Genomic DNA, 15,605 nt, shown 5'->3' on the forward strand with positions numbered 1-15,605 from the left:
ATACAATCCAAGCTTAACTACTCCTGTTTATCAACTATGACATAGTACAATAACATCAGTGTCACTACAAATATTACAGCTACACCATTAGCTACTACTGCATCATTAGGCTGTACATATTACAAGTAAAGGGTTACATGTCTATTAATTTTTATTAGTCAACCAGCATTTCAAAAAAGTAGTTGACGAGTCATCTACAGCTCTGCTCCTGTCTTCACTCAAGTGCCCAAGACATACGGTTGTAGACAAAATGACACGACTACAAAGTCAATCATCGATCTACGGCCTAGAGTGTCCTCATGCCACGTGCACTTATGGACACCCTTATGCTCGAACATGGTATTTGTTATGGCCAAACCGTGCATGACACAGAAGTCCAAAAATTGAACACTGCTCGGGTTCAGATCGGGCAGGCCATTCCTCCCAATCACACCCCTCCAGGTCTCACTTTCATTGCCCACGTGAGCATTGAAGTCCCCCAGTAAAACAATGGAGTTCCCTCGTGGTGCACTGTTCTCCATTTACATTTTCAGCTTTAATGCTTTTTAGGCTACACTGTCAACTATGCCATCAGTGGCCAGGAGCCAAGGGAGCAAAATATCTACATGTTAGGGATGACATACGCTATCTATCCTGTCAATCACTGTGACACTCGCCAATCATGGATATCTGTGAACTCATGGATGTAAAAGAGGGTAGCTAGTCCTTTCCATGGAGTGTTTTACATTTCCCTGTGATGCAGCAGGTGCAGCAGCTTGAAAAGATGTGTTTGGTTGGCTTCACATGTCTCGGAGGAAGCATGTGTTAGCCTTGACTCTTCCCAGTTGGTAGCGGTCTTATAATAAGGGAGAGCTGGCAGGTGGATGAGGATTGGCAGGTGACCAAACTGGGGAGAAAACTTGATGTAAAATTTGGTGGGGAAAAAAAAAAAACACCTGCCTTGCTGTGTTTTTTTTTAATTGCCTACTACAAACTAACAATTATTTGCATGTTAAATCCTGGTCTGCACTATTTTATTTTAGGTAATCGTATTATTCAAAATTCAAGAGGAATTAAAAGAATCCGACATGAAAACAACCTAAAAGCTCTGGCTGGTGGAATAAGTTACAAACAAGCATTCAGACCACAGTGTTTATGTATTGAACAAGAAGCCTTCATCTATCAACTTACACTCAAGCACAGACTTAAGCACACAGTGAAATTCACTGCATTTAACCCATGTGAAGACACACATGCACACACAAGTGAGCAATGAGCACAGACATACATACCCAGAGCAGTGGGCAGCTATGCTACAGCGCCAAAGGAGCAGCTGTAGGTTAGGTGCCTTGCTCAACGACACTTCAAACCAACCTCAGGCCATGGCTGCCCCATGTTAACCCAACTGCATGTCTCTGGACTGTGGGGGAAACCGGAGCACCCAGAGGAAACCCATGCAGACACGGGGAGAACTTGCAAACCCCACACAGAAAGGCCCTCATCGGCCACTGGGCTTGAACCCAGAACCTTCTTGCTGTGAGGCGACAGTGTTAATCACTACGCCACTGTATTGAACTGCTGCATAATTGTAATTCATTCAGTATGCAGTAAATAGCAAGTACATACTAATGTGTGTGTGTGTGTGTGTGTGTGTGTGTGTGTGTGTGTGTGTGTGTGTGCATGGAGTAATTTATATGTACATAAACCAGTAGAATGTCCATCTAAATGAAGGTTCAACATAAGTGTGTTCACACTGATAAATATGGCAACATGCAGTGCACTATGAGTACTCAGATAGTGTAATCAAATTGGTAAAAATCTTGAGTGTGCAACTCTGCACACTTCTCACCCTCAATGGTCGCCATCTTGGCTACGTAACAGAAGGGGAGGGACCACCAACCTATTTTCAGCCAGTCGAAGGAGGGCATGTCATTGACGCTGACAGTAATGTAATTTCCATGTTGCGTGAAATATCTATGCACCAAGTGAGGAAAATTAAGAATGTGTTCATTTTTAAATGTTGAGCAAAAAAAGCTGAGAGATTTTTTTTTGTGAATTATGCAACAATCATAGTCAAATGTGATCATCATTTCCGGTAAGGGCGCAACTTGCCATGTTCGATATGAGACAACACTACCCTGCTGAAATTCACACACTATGCAAGTAAGTACATAGTGTGCACAGTGTACAAATGATGTGTACAGTGTAGTGGATGGTGCAGTGGTTAGCACTGTTGCCTCAGAGCAAGAAGGTTCTGGGTTCGAACCCCATGGCCCCCATGGGGGGCTTTCTCTGTGGAGTTTACATGGGGTTTCCTCTGGGTGCGCTGGTTTCCCCCACAGTTCAGAGACATGTAAATTAGGTAAAATACCCAGCCACTGGGGTTATACAAGACAGTGCATACTTAGTGCTGGTCCCAAGCCCAGAAGGCCCAGTGTAAGATTAGTGTGAGTTATTAACCTTCTGAAAATAAGTCTCATTATTGTACTACATAGGTGTGTATTCACGGAAGAATGTGAATTAAGACACAGCACTGGACTATCAGCCAAGCTTAAAGTGCATATCATGGGTAAATTCAGGAGCAAGATCAATGTAATTCTCCTATTTTATATTAAACTTTGGTCAAATATCTGTCACATTTTGCATTTTGTGCAATTTTTTTTACCTTGCGCAATACCAGAAAAATTCAGTTGAAATCAAGCCATTGTAGGCGAATTGGTCCGCCTCTGAAAAAACTTGGCATTTGGATTTCCCAGGAAACATTGATTTTCGTGACATCACCTGCGGGACGCCTCCCTCTGAATCCTACATCAGCGCTGGTTTGTTTATATGAGAAAACGACCTGGTGGTTTTCTGCAAATTTCTTCAATTATCACGTAATTATTAAAATGGTTAACAGATGTATCGTAGGAGGGTGTAGCAACACCAATCTTGATTGGATTAGTACTCATCGTTTTCCAAAAGACCGGACAATGAGAGAGAAATGGGAGCGCTTGGTCTACACAGGCTGTGCACTGAAACTGTGCAAGCTCTCGCAGCCTGCTGCCGCTTCCGCAGGTGACGTCACGAATCTGGCTCCAGACTCCCTTGGGATTTTTCCAGATGCATTTTGTTATTTTATTTTTTTCTGCTGTAGACAGATGGCCTTGTGCAAGATTATCCTTCTGGTTGAGTGTGTAAAGGGACATATTTTCATATAAAAAAACGAAATTGGTCCAGGGAATTTCTAGATGTGTATTTTATCAAATGTAATTTTATATCATAATTACCCATAAGTAGATCATCAATTAAGATCACAATAAAGTTTAACAAAAATGTTGTCATGCTTAAGTCATTTAAGAAAATGAAAGTAAAATGAGATGGAATAATAAGAACTAACCTTTAATTCTCATCACACTATGGTGTTCGCCTGGTACATGCAGTATATTCAAAAGTATGCCAATATGTGAAATTTCCTTGGGAACTTTCTCTTGAATGTAGCTCAAATACAGATGAGTCATTAAATTCTTTCCTGGTACATAAGTCATAACAACCAATAGTGGGCATAAATAATGCAGCTGTTGAGCACTAAAGGTCAACCGTGCTTATCTAAAGGCATAGAGGCAGATCCATAACTGTCAGAACCCATCATCATCCACTGGAAATGCATTTCTGCACTGCCTGGGGGCGACAGACACAACACTAAAGTGGTTTCTAAATAATACATGAAAGGATCCAGGTGAAAGAATAGATTTTTATATTTATTCTGACTAATAATAACAATAATAATGGCTTTTAATTGCTGTAAGATATGTGTGTGTGTGTGTGTGTGTGTGTGTGTGTGTGTGTGTGTGTGTGTGTATTCTCATTCTTTTCTATGTGTCTATATCAAGGTATCACACACAAACTGAGGCCTCAGAGGCAAGATAGTAACAATAATAAAAGGGTTGCTTTTTCTCTGGTTTCAAATAAGGTAGGCCAGTACCCAACATATAACTTCAACTGACTCGACTGGAGCACTTTTTAAACCAAGTTTCTGTAAGACCACCACAACAGGCTCACTGATGTCTCATCAATGAATAACTATGGCTAAAACAAAACAAAAAAACAAAACACACCGAGTTGCTGCCTTGTTGGCATTTCCCGGGTCTCACTGCACCATTTTAAATGAGAACCTCTGAAACAGGTGTTGTTTCGATGGCAAAATTACATTCATGTGGCAGTACAATGGAAAAGCAGGGATGTGCTGAATGATGTTAAGAAGAAGAAATCTTTATTTGTCACATGCATACTTCAAGCACAGTGAAATTCATCCTCTGCATTTAACCCATCTGAAGCAGTGAACACACACCCAGAGCAGTGGGCAGCCACACTGCAGCGCCCAGGGAGCAGTCAGGGGTTAGGTACCTTGCTCAAGGGCACTTCAGCCCAAGGCCGCCCCATTAACCTAACTGCATGTCTTTGGACTATGGGGGAAACCAGAGCACCTGGAGGAAACCCACGTAGGCACAGGGAGAACATGCAAACTCCACACAGAAAGGCCCTCTCCAGCCGCTGGGTTCAAACACAAAAATGGTTAGCTGACCACAGAATCAAGCTTCTGCCATGGCCATCTCAGTCCTCTGACCTGAACCCCTGTGAAAACCTGTGAGGTGAGCTGAAGAAGAGAGAGCACAAGAGAGGGCCCAGGACCCTGGATGATCTGGAGAGATTGTGCAAAGAGGAATGGTCTCAGATGCCCTGTTCTGTATCTCCAACCTTATAAAATGTTATACGAGAAGACTCAGTGCTGTTTTACTGGCAAAGGGAGGTTGTACAAAGTATTAAATGCAGGGGTGCCAATAATTGTGACACATTTGTTTTTTGTTGAAAATAATTATTTCTTTATGTGGGATTTGTTTTCTCTGAATAAACTGATTTCAATTCAAGGTTGTTTTTTTACGATTTTTTTTTTTTACTGTGATATAAAGCTATTTCGGGCGGCACGGTGGTGTAGTGGTTAGCGCTGTCGCCTCACAGCAAGAAGGTCCTGGGTTCGAGCCCCGGGGCCGGCGAGGGCCTTTCTGTGTGGAGTTTGCATGTTCTCCCCGTGTCCGCGTGGGTTTCCTCCGGGTGCTCCGGTTTCCCCCACAGTCCAAAGACATGCAGGTTAGGTTAACTGGTGACTCTAAATTGACCGTAGGTGTGAATGTGAGTGTGAATGGTTGTCTGTGTCTATGTGTCAGCCCTGTGATGACCTGGCGACTTGTCCAGGGTGTACCCCGCCTTTCGCCCGTAGTCAGCTGGGATAGGCTCCAGCTTGCCTGCGACCCTGGAGAACAGGATAAAGCGGCTAGAGATGAGATGAGATAAAGCTATTTCACCAAAAGGTGGATTTTTTTTCTAACCCTTTTCATTAATCTTTACAAGGTGTGCCAATAATTATGGAGGGCACTGTATTTGCGCTTTCTATTGCAATGTTCTGTTTCAAGAAAGATATACTGTAATAAAGTGTTGGAGATCCCTTTAAGTCTCAAAGGCCTTGCATACAGTATATTTCCTATTTCCTGACACTGCATTGTTATTTTATGTTCTTTTTTGGTCATTCAAAACTGCATACTTGTCTTATTTGCACAGCATCTCAGTCACAGAGGGGAAAAAACAAGGCATTCTTCACCTGCTCATGAGGATATCCTTTCATCAACAGCCCAGTCCCCCAAGGGTGACAACAGGTACTGAAGCTTCCTGCTACACCCTTGGGTCTGTGGGTAATGAGGAAAACTTACAACAGATATGTTGGAGAAATGCAAATTTTGTGACTATAAGGGGTAGCTGATGGAGGACGAGCAAACCAGCTAAACAGGAAAGTATGACTATATTAACAGCTTGTGCTTCATATTCAGTTATATTAAACTACTAACCTGAGGGCATGCACAACCTCCATGATTTCATAACATCTCAGTGAACAGGTGGATTATACCTGATGACTAAAATCCCTTCTGAAAAAGAGCTCAGACTTGGGGCCTCTGTAATGTAATTAGGATTCAATCAACATTTAAAGAGGTACTGCACACATAAATGTGGTTTTTGAGCTGTAAATTAAATGATATTACTGTACTGTGATGAAACACATCGATGCTAGTGTTAATATTGACAAAATCAGCCAAGAAGCCTTTATTTGTCACATGTACACTCAAGCACAGACTTAAGCTTCCTCTGCATTTAACCTATCTGAAGTAGTGAACACACACACACCCAGAGCAGTGGGCAGCTACACTACAGTGCCCAGGGAGCAGTTGGGGTTAGGTGCCTTGCTTGAGGGCGCTTCAGCCCAACCTCAGGCCATAGCTGCCCCATGTTAACCTAACCGCATGTTTTTGAACTGTGGGGGAAACTAGAGCACCCGAAGGAAACCCACGCAGAGAACATGCAAACTTCACACAGAAAAGGCCCCTGTCAGCCACTGGATTTGAACCCAGAACCTTCTTGTTGTGAAGTGACAGTGCTAACCACTATACCACCGTGCCACCAAATTACCAATAGGTTCTGATTTATCTGTACTGAAGAAAGTTGCATTGATAAAGTATGATCTAGAAATATAGTCCTCTGCCGCCTAGAAGATTCTGCTTCACAGATATCCAGGAACAACACTCACCGATGCAGACACAGCTGTTCGGAGATGTTTCTCAGTTTATTGAAAGACAACCACAAGTATAGATCTACATTCACGAGTGTGGTGGAGCTAAATGATTGGAAGATGGGATTTCAGGAAGCTGATTTGTCCGAATGTGATAGGGTAGCTTCAGCAAGTGATAGAAAATTACTGATCAGGATAGCCTTGTGAAAAACAGAGAGCAGATGTGCGAGTGAAAATAAGTTTCAAGGATTTAACTGAAACTAGCGAGAACAAGTAGAAAACAAACCAGTCAAAACAGGTTGCAAGCATGCCAAACAAACATCTCTATCAATTACCATTTTTATAAAAATTGGCGTTTTATGGGTTGAAAATGGATTAAAACAACATGTACTGGGCGGCACGGTGGTGTAGTGGTTAGCGCTGTCACCTCACAGCAAGAAGGTCCTGGGTTCGAGCCCCATGGCCGGCGAGGGCCTTTCTGTGCGTAGTTTGCATGTTCTCCCCGTGTCCGTGTGGGTTTCCTCCGGGTGCTCCGGTTTCCCCCACAGTCCAAAGACATGCAGGTTAGGTTAACTGGTGGCTCTAAATTGACCGTAGGTGTGAATGTGAGTGTGAATGGTTGTCTGTGTCTATGTGTCAGCCCTGTGATGACCTGGCGACTTGTCCAGGGTGTACCCCGCCTTTCGCCCGTAGTCAGCTGGGATAGGCTCCAGCTTGCCTGCGACCCTGTAGAAGGATAAAGCGGCTAGAAATAATGAGATGAGACAACATGTACTGGTTAAAATAATCCAAAACCTTACAAGGCTGATGCTGATGTAGAGTCGCCCATTTGATTCTTCTCTACATCATGAAATGTTTATTTTTAAAAAAGTTAATGCTCTCTAACTAGCAGTCCACCTCCCCCAGCCCCAGCCCTTGAGTGGGAGTCTGTGAAACACTCTCATTTTCAAATGCAGTATATGCTAATCCAGACTCATCATTCACAGAAACTTACAATATTAGCTCAACCTATGATTAGCCCATTAGCATTCGGGTTCAGATAAGTTTTCCAGATATACCTTATGTCATGAAAGCAGATACGCAGGACCATGGCCTCACTTTCGCTTATAAATGCCTTGAGACCTCAAGAATGGCACAGGAATAGTTTTAAGCGTTAACAATAAATCTAATATAGTAATTTTTACAATTAAAGTGATTCATATAGGTAGCGGCCTGAGTGAATGACCTTGACGTCCATGACGTTACAGCAGGAAGTCTATCAGTCTCATCGCCATTTCCGCTATACTAAAACACAGAGCTGACTGCAACTCCAATCCTCCATTTTGAGCTAATTTATCGCCATGCCACGTAGATGTGTTGCTGGCCGGTGCAGCAACATGACAGAAGGTGGATTTACATTGCATTCCTGGCCCAAGAATGTTCAAACTGCAAAGATTTGGATGCGTTTTGCGAGAAGTTCACAGGCACACTGGGCACCTACGAAGTGGCCTCTCCTCTGCTCTGCACATTTTACTGAAGACTTGTACGAGACCTCTGATCTGTTGAGAAGCGTTGGCTATAAGCCCGTATTGAAAGAGGGTGCAGTTCCAACAATTAAAGGAAAAGAAAACTACAAGAAGAGGAAAATATTTATTTTATTTATTTATTTATTATTATTATTTTTAAAGGAAAGTAAGTTCAATTGCACCAGTTCTCCCGGAGTGTGAGCCGAGGGTTGTTGCTAAAACCCGGGACGGAACGGGACGTGACATCGCTTGGGCAGTGACCTCTCCGCGGTTGTTGCTAAAACTGGTGACGTCCCGTCCTGGGTTTTAGTAATTGCCTGAGCCAAGCAGTAATGGTGGAGTACTCTATATGGAGAAAATGGAGAATGAGTGGACCAGCCGTCTGATTTCTCCGCTGGATATGCTCGCCTCAGCAACAATATCTCGCCCTTACGTGGAAGAAGCGAATGAATGGAGAACTGAACGAACAACTGAAAGTCAGATTGTTTCAAAACAATCGGCCACAAGCTCGGCCTTCAAGAAGCGAGAACACAGACGGGTAAGCTGCGGACCCGGCGCCGTGGGGGGGCGAAAGGGGGCGTCGCCCCCTCGTGGCTACAGCCCCGCCCCCTCAACGGAGACTCAGATCACTTGATTGTTTTCTTATGAAAATATAATGTATTATAGACGTATTAATAATTTGCATTTTCAAATACGAAATATTAAGTGGTTGCGCATTGCACAAAAATACATTTCACATAAATCACTACTAAAACTGGCACAGTAGAACAAATCTGATTGGTTGTTATGACACTTACAAGTGCACTGTCTCTGCAATATCCTGTAATATGCAGTCAAGTTTACGGGAGTAGTCTTTCCCCCACCGAATTAAACGAATTCAATCACAATATTGTGGATCCATTTTCTTTCTTTGTAGGCTAAGTTTATCTCCGTTTATGTCGGTGTATGTGTTCATATATGGTCCGCTTTGTGCGCAAATAGCGTAAGAATATGTGTCATTGACGTCACCCCCCCATGCAGCGGGGGTGAAAATTCATCACTTCAGAGTGTTTTGTCCCCTACACGCCTAAACTGGGATCACGGATTAAGTGGTTAGGATTGACTCGGTGCGAGTCAGGAAGGCTATTACTGGTGCAGCCGCGGGGTCTGTTGATTTTTTAAAATTATGATTTTGGCTGCCGAGCCAAGTACCTTAGACTTGCATTGACGTTTTGTTTTCATGCCGCGGAGCTATCTGTATGTATTTTAAATTTAAAGGACTTGCCTGTAGGTTTGTGTGTGTTGTTTTATGTTTGGCATCTTTCCGGTTGTAACGCGTGTCTGTGAGAAAATTGGAGGGGAGGGGTAACAGGTGGGCACGGGTGTTGATAAAGCGCAACTGCCCTGGTAATATGTCACATGATTTTCCCGGACTAAAGCAACCTTCGGGGCCGTGGTTTTGTGGTTGGCGCAGTTAATTGTTTGAAACACGTTGTCAGACCGCCATCACTACTACACACTATATGAAAAATATTTGCCCCCTTGCGATTTCTAATTGCCCCCTTAGTAAACTGTTCCTGGCGCCGGGCCTGGTAAGCTGTGACTCTCATTTGGATAAAAAAACAATAACAAAAACAACACATTGTTTATCTGCATTTACATGCAAGTAAACAATACAACTTGTATTGTGTGTTTAAGTTACCGGTATAAGATTATTTAATTTGCTTCAGAATGTGATTGTCTCAGTTCATCTGATTATTTAATTAGCCTTTTACGTTTTATCAGTGAAAATGCATGCATGTACATGTATGTTGCATAAGTTATAACACCCATCCTGTTTTAATGAGAGTCAACCCACAATCAACGAAGTCAAATCAGTCTTAGTTGAGCAAGTTGGTAACGGTATTTCTTACTTTCAGCATAAATTTTTATTTATATGACTTTGGTCTATAGCTGTCAAAGGCCTCAGCCTTAAAACCAGTTCCTACTGTGACGTCACATACTCAGGGCTGGCTGGCTCAGCGGGGCAGCTCCAATGCCAACTTTGCGGTCGAGCTTAACTCTCAAAAATATATATATTTTTATTCCCATTGATGCAGCATACAAGAGTCAAGGATGGAGATACTATCCACTCAGAAACATATTTAAAAATAAAGGTTCTGCGCATCCCCTTTAAGTAACATTGCTGGAGGATGTAAGTAAGGATTATGATTGATTTTCACGGAATAAGTGATCTCTGTATAAATCACAGCAATAGGAGTGTCTTAATGAAGGCTGTCACACTAAATAGTCATCACATCAAATGTTCCAGTACATACTATGCACATCTCCTCTCTTTAATGGAAAGTGATTATTTTGTCCATTGCTTATGCTTGTAGCCACACAAATCACACATGATCATTCGTAGGTCACATGCCCAGAGCATGTATGGAGGCTTTATTTGAACTCCTTCTCTGATAAATCCTTTTAACATTGTCTCTATTAATCATCCATAAAAAATGGGTAAAAATCCAACCTTTAATTGAAATATATTTATTTCACAGAAAAACAAATCCCTCATCAAGAAAGAATTATTTTGCAACAACAAGACATGTGGGCGGCATGGTGGTATAGTGGTTAGCACTGTCGCCTCACAGCAAGAAGGTGCGAGTTCGAGCCCCATGGCCGGCGAGGGCCTTTCTGCTCGGAGTTTGCATGTTCTCCCCATGTCCGCGTGGGTTTCCTCCGGGTGCTCCGGTTTCCCCCACAGTCCAAAGACATGCAGGTTAGGTTAACTGGTGACTCTAAATTGACCGTAGGTGTGAATGTGAGTGTGAATGGTTGTCTGTGTCTATGTGTCAGTCCTGTGATGACCTGGCGACTTGTCCAGGGTGTACCCCGCCTTTCGCCCATAGTCAGCTGGGATAGGCTTCAGCTTGCCTGCGACCCTGTAGAACAGGATAAAGCGGCTAGAGATAATAAGATGAGATGAGAACAATACATGTGCCACAATTATTGCCATTTAATACTTGGTACAACCTCCCTTTGCCAGTAAACCAACACTGAGTCTTCTCATATAACATTCTATAAGGTTGGAGATACAAAGCAGGGCATCGGAGACCATTCCTCTTTACACAATCTCTCCAGATCATCCTGTCTTGTCTCTTCTTCAGCTCACCCCACAGGTTTTCAATGGGGTTCAGGTCAGGGAATGGAGATGGCCATGCAAAAGCTTGATTCTGTGGTCAGCTATCCATTTTCGTGTTGATTAGAACATATGCTTCAGATCATTGTCCTGCTGTAAGATCCAATGATGACCCAGTTTTAGTTTCCTGGCAGAGGCAGCCAGATTTTGATTTAAAATGTCCTGGTATTTCATGGAGACCATCATGCCATATACCCAAACAAGGTTTCCAGGGCCTTTGGAGGAAAAACAGCCCCACAACATCACAGAACCTCCACCATATTTTACAGTTGGGATCAGGTTCTTTTCGTTATAGCCATTCTTCTTTTAAGGCCAAACCCTCCTTGAGTGTTTATTGTCAAAAAGCTCCATTTTTGTTTCAGCAGACCATAGAACATGGTTCCAGTCACAGTTGTAGTAGCGGTTTTGCAAACTTCAGGTGCGTATGTTTGTGGTTAATTGACAGAAAAGGCTTTTTTCTGGCATAATTTCCAAATAATCTGTTGGCATGGAGGTGGCATCTGATGGTGGTTTTGGGGACGTGGAAACCCCAAGATTTTACTTTTTCTTGTAATTCACCAACAGCAATCCTCAGGGATTTTTTTGTCTCTCTTACCATCCTCCTCCTCACTATATGTGGGGGGCAAAATAAACTTGGGTCCTCTTCCAGGCAAATTTGTAACAATTCCAGTTGGTGTCCACTTTTTTTTAAATTATTGCCCTAACTGTAGAAATGAACATTTTTCAGATGAATAGCTATTTTTTATAACCATTCCCTGACTTATGAAGGTCAACACCCTTCTCCCTCATTTGGTTTGTGTGTCCTTTTATTCCCATGTTGATGGATGACCAAGGGAACTTGGCCTCTGTGTCACCTCATATTTGTACCCCAGTTAATCAGGAAGTCATAGATTACAGCTTGAAAATTCCTATATATGCCAATCAACTCAAAAGTGTACAAGTTAAATGAGAAACATGCTTCAGTTACATTGTGTTCACGATAATTTCCACGGTGCCAATAATAGCGCCACGTGTTTTTCTTGAAAATAACTATTTCTTGATAAGGGATTTTTTTTTCTGAATAAATTTATTTCAATTAAAGTTTAGAATTTTCTAATTTTGTCAGTGTGAGATGAAGGGTGCCAATAATTGTGGAGGGCACTGTAAATACATTATACCACCTCCCCATGTAAAACTAGTCAAATCCAAATCATCCTTAAACTATATGAGTACCCACTGGAACAGTTAGAGGTTAAGTGCTTTACTGGAGGGCCCTATAGAAACAGCTATCAGCTTCAACATCTGGAGCAATAGCCAAGTTCTTTCAAACCTCTCCAGGAGATTACTTCAGGAAAAGGTTCTGGCACTCAAAAAGCTGATTAAAGTCAAGGGTAAGTAAGTGATTTCTGTCTATATAAAATAAACTCGGACTCTCAATGAAATTGTCCCCCTCCCAACATCAAATCATTTCCTGTTAAAGATCAAACTGCTGTAACTAGAAGGGGAGACATCAGCCATTCATTCACTGGTTTAGTGGAAATACCACTTGCTGAGCAGCATATTAGTGGAAATTCAGCAAGTTTGGCAAGGCATATGTAATCCTATTTCTCTGTATTAGCTGTGTCAACCTGTATTTTCCAGATTATGTCAGATCCAAGTACCATAACATTAGGGTAAACATGAGGAACAATGTGTCTATGATGTCCAAACATGGCCAGCGGCATCGTGTGACGACTCGAGCTGCTAAATGTGTTTGACAGCATCTTGTTCATTACAGTACTACACTCATTTCTAATTCACATTCAAAACAGGCAGCGGTGCAAAGCGAACAAAAGGAATCTTCAAATTCTATTAGAGGAGAAGAACACAACAATACCAACAGGTACCTATCAGAAGTAAGAACAACAAAACTGTCCTCTGCTTTTTTTTTTTTGCTCATGCATGCTATTTGTTTTTCATGCATTGAGTTCTGTTGAGGTGGGTTGATTAATCGTGCTCACGAGCCAGTGACTGTCCATGGCCTTTTGAGTTCAGCCATTTTGGAACTGCTATGCAGCTACATGAGAAACAGAGCATGTGGGTAGTCGATCAAACAGCTCTGTGTGCACAATTTGATACACCTACCACTGTCCAGCCTCTTTTGACTGGGACAAAATGGAATACTGACAGTGGCCATGTGTTTCCTTGATTTTTTTTTTTGCATGAGTGAAATTCAGTCAGGGGTGTCGACTAGGAGGATGTGGGGACAAAGAAGTACTGAGTCCAAGCTCCTCGCCTATCACCTGTCCTCCGACACCAGGAGCACAGGACCAGAAAACACCAGATAAAAACAAGCTTGCATGTGATCTATCTATCAGGAAAAGGGCTGAAATGTGACAAGTAGTGTTAATGTGAAGGGGTTGAAATTTATTTTATAAATATCCCATTTCATTCTCAGTCCAATAATGTTAACTTTGTTTCACATCACATGGAAAAACTACTGTAATTCAAATTAATATCATTTTTTTGCATACTTTTTAAAGTCTGAAGAATATCCTAGGAACTTTGACAACCAATTATTGGTCTACTGAACCTTAAACTTAGGGACAGTTTAGCACCTGTCTTTTCCACAAGTACAGTACTTCAACACTATTTCCAAAACACTATGCTTGGTGATGTTGCGGTACTTTTTCTTCTAGGAGTTTCATGATGGGGGGTGCACGGTGGTGTAGTTGTTAGCACTGTCGCTTCACAGCAAAAAGGTCCTGGGTTCGAGCCCAGTGGCTGACGAGGGCCTTTCTGTGTGGAGTTTGCATGTTCACCCTGTGTCTACGTGGGTTTCCTCCGGGTGCTCCGGTTTCCCCCACAGTTCAAAGGCATGCAGGTTAGGTTAACTGGTGGCTCTAAATTGACCGTAGGCATGAATGTGAGTGTGAATGGTTGTTTGTCTCTGTGTCAGCCCTGCGATGACCTGACGACTTGTCCAGGGTGTATCCCGCCTCTCACCCATATGCCCCTTTTCCACCAAATCAGTTCCAGGGCTGGTTCGGGGCCAGTGCTTAGTTTGGAACTGGGTTTTCTGTTTCCACTGACAAAGAACTGGCTCTGGGGCCAGAAAAACCGGTTCCAGGCTAGCACCAATTCTCTGCTGGGCCAGAGGAAAGAACTGCTTACGTCAGCAGGGGGCGGGGGGGGGGGCGTAGTTGTTAAGACCAACAACAATAACAAGACCGCGAAAGATCACCATTTTTAAGCGACGAGAAGCAGCAGCTGTACAAACGCAAAGTCAGCCATTATTATTGTTGTTGTTGTTGTTGCTGCTGCTGCTTCTTCCGCATTGTTTTTGCTTCGATATTCGCGCCAACGTTTATGCAAACGTAGCGATGTAACTGACGTATACAGCGACGTAACTGACGTATACAGCAACGTAATGACATGGCTTCCCTTAGCACCGTGAGCTATGGAAAAGCAAACTGGTTCTCAGCTGGCTCGCAAGTTGAACGAGTTGTGAACCAGCACCAGCACTGGCCACGAACCAGCCCTGGAATTGATTTGGTGGAAAAGGGGTAATAGTCAACTGGGATAGGCTCCAGCTTGCCTGTGACCCTGTAGGACAGGATAAGCGGCTAGAGATAATGGATTGATGGATGGAGTTTCACGATGGTCAGGTTTTGTCTGTCTGGTCACCACAATACCCATGTCCCTCTCCAAATTTCACCCAACACAGTTATTTATTTACTCTGCATCACTGCATTTCTGTGTGGCTCAACAAAACTCATCTCACACAAAACTGACGCTGGGACAACTCCATCCAGTATCAGCTTTCTAATGAGAGGTGGATGAAAGATGTTATGATCTCACTGCAGCAAAACTGGATAGGCGCTCACAGCTTTGTCTAGTGGCAGCTCCAGTCACTTGCTGCCAGTAAGGCACATGTCTACCCATGCCCAAGGTAAATAAACCACTTTCTTGGTTATCACCCAGACCTATACAGTGTGAAGTAGAACAACAGTCTATAGATGCTGTTGAAAACACATATCAGCATGGTTAGACTGCTGAACATAAACACACTCATGCAGAACAACACAACACCGCAGTCAGGAATAAAACATGCATTTTAATGATTAGGCTATACAACCATTACAGCTGATACTGGCTTGTTTGTGCTGCCTAAAAAAGTGCAAGGACACATTTTCATATAAATATAAGTCCATATAGAAATGCTGTCTGGAGGCTTGCATACAGTAGACCAACAAACGACAAGCAAAAAAAAACAAAACAGCATTTGTATGGCCTCACAGTAATTTTCTACAAAAAGTGACTGGGGAAAAAAAAAAGACACATTTATTATAAGCAGGAAATAATTTTAACAGGTTTTATTATACATATGGTCTCTTTAACGTTT

At 42.6% G+C, this 15,605-nt stretch overlaps 1 protein-coding gene across 1 annotated transcript in view; it reads right to left on the minus strand.

Moving 5' to 3' along the window:
* hpcal4 (hippocalcin like 4) overlaps positions 1-15,605 on the minus strand; it is a 28,914-nt gene that overhangs the window by 13,191 nt on the left and 118 nt on the right. The gene's annotated exons all lie outside the window — the stretch shown is intronic.

The sequence above is a fragment of the Neoarius graeffei genome, chromosome 16, assembly GCF_027579695.1.
Source record: "Neoarius graeffei isolate fNeoGra1 chromosome 16, fNeoGra1.pri, whole genome shotgun sequence".
Lineage (NCBI taxonomy): Eukaryota > Metazoa > Chordata > Actinopteri > Siluriformes > Ariidae > Neoarius > Neoarius graeffei.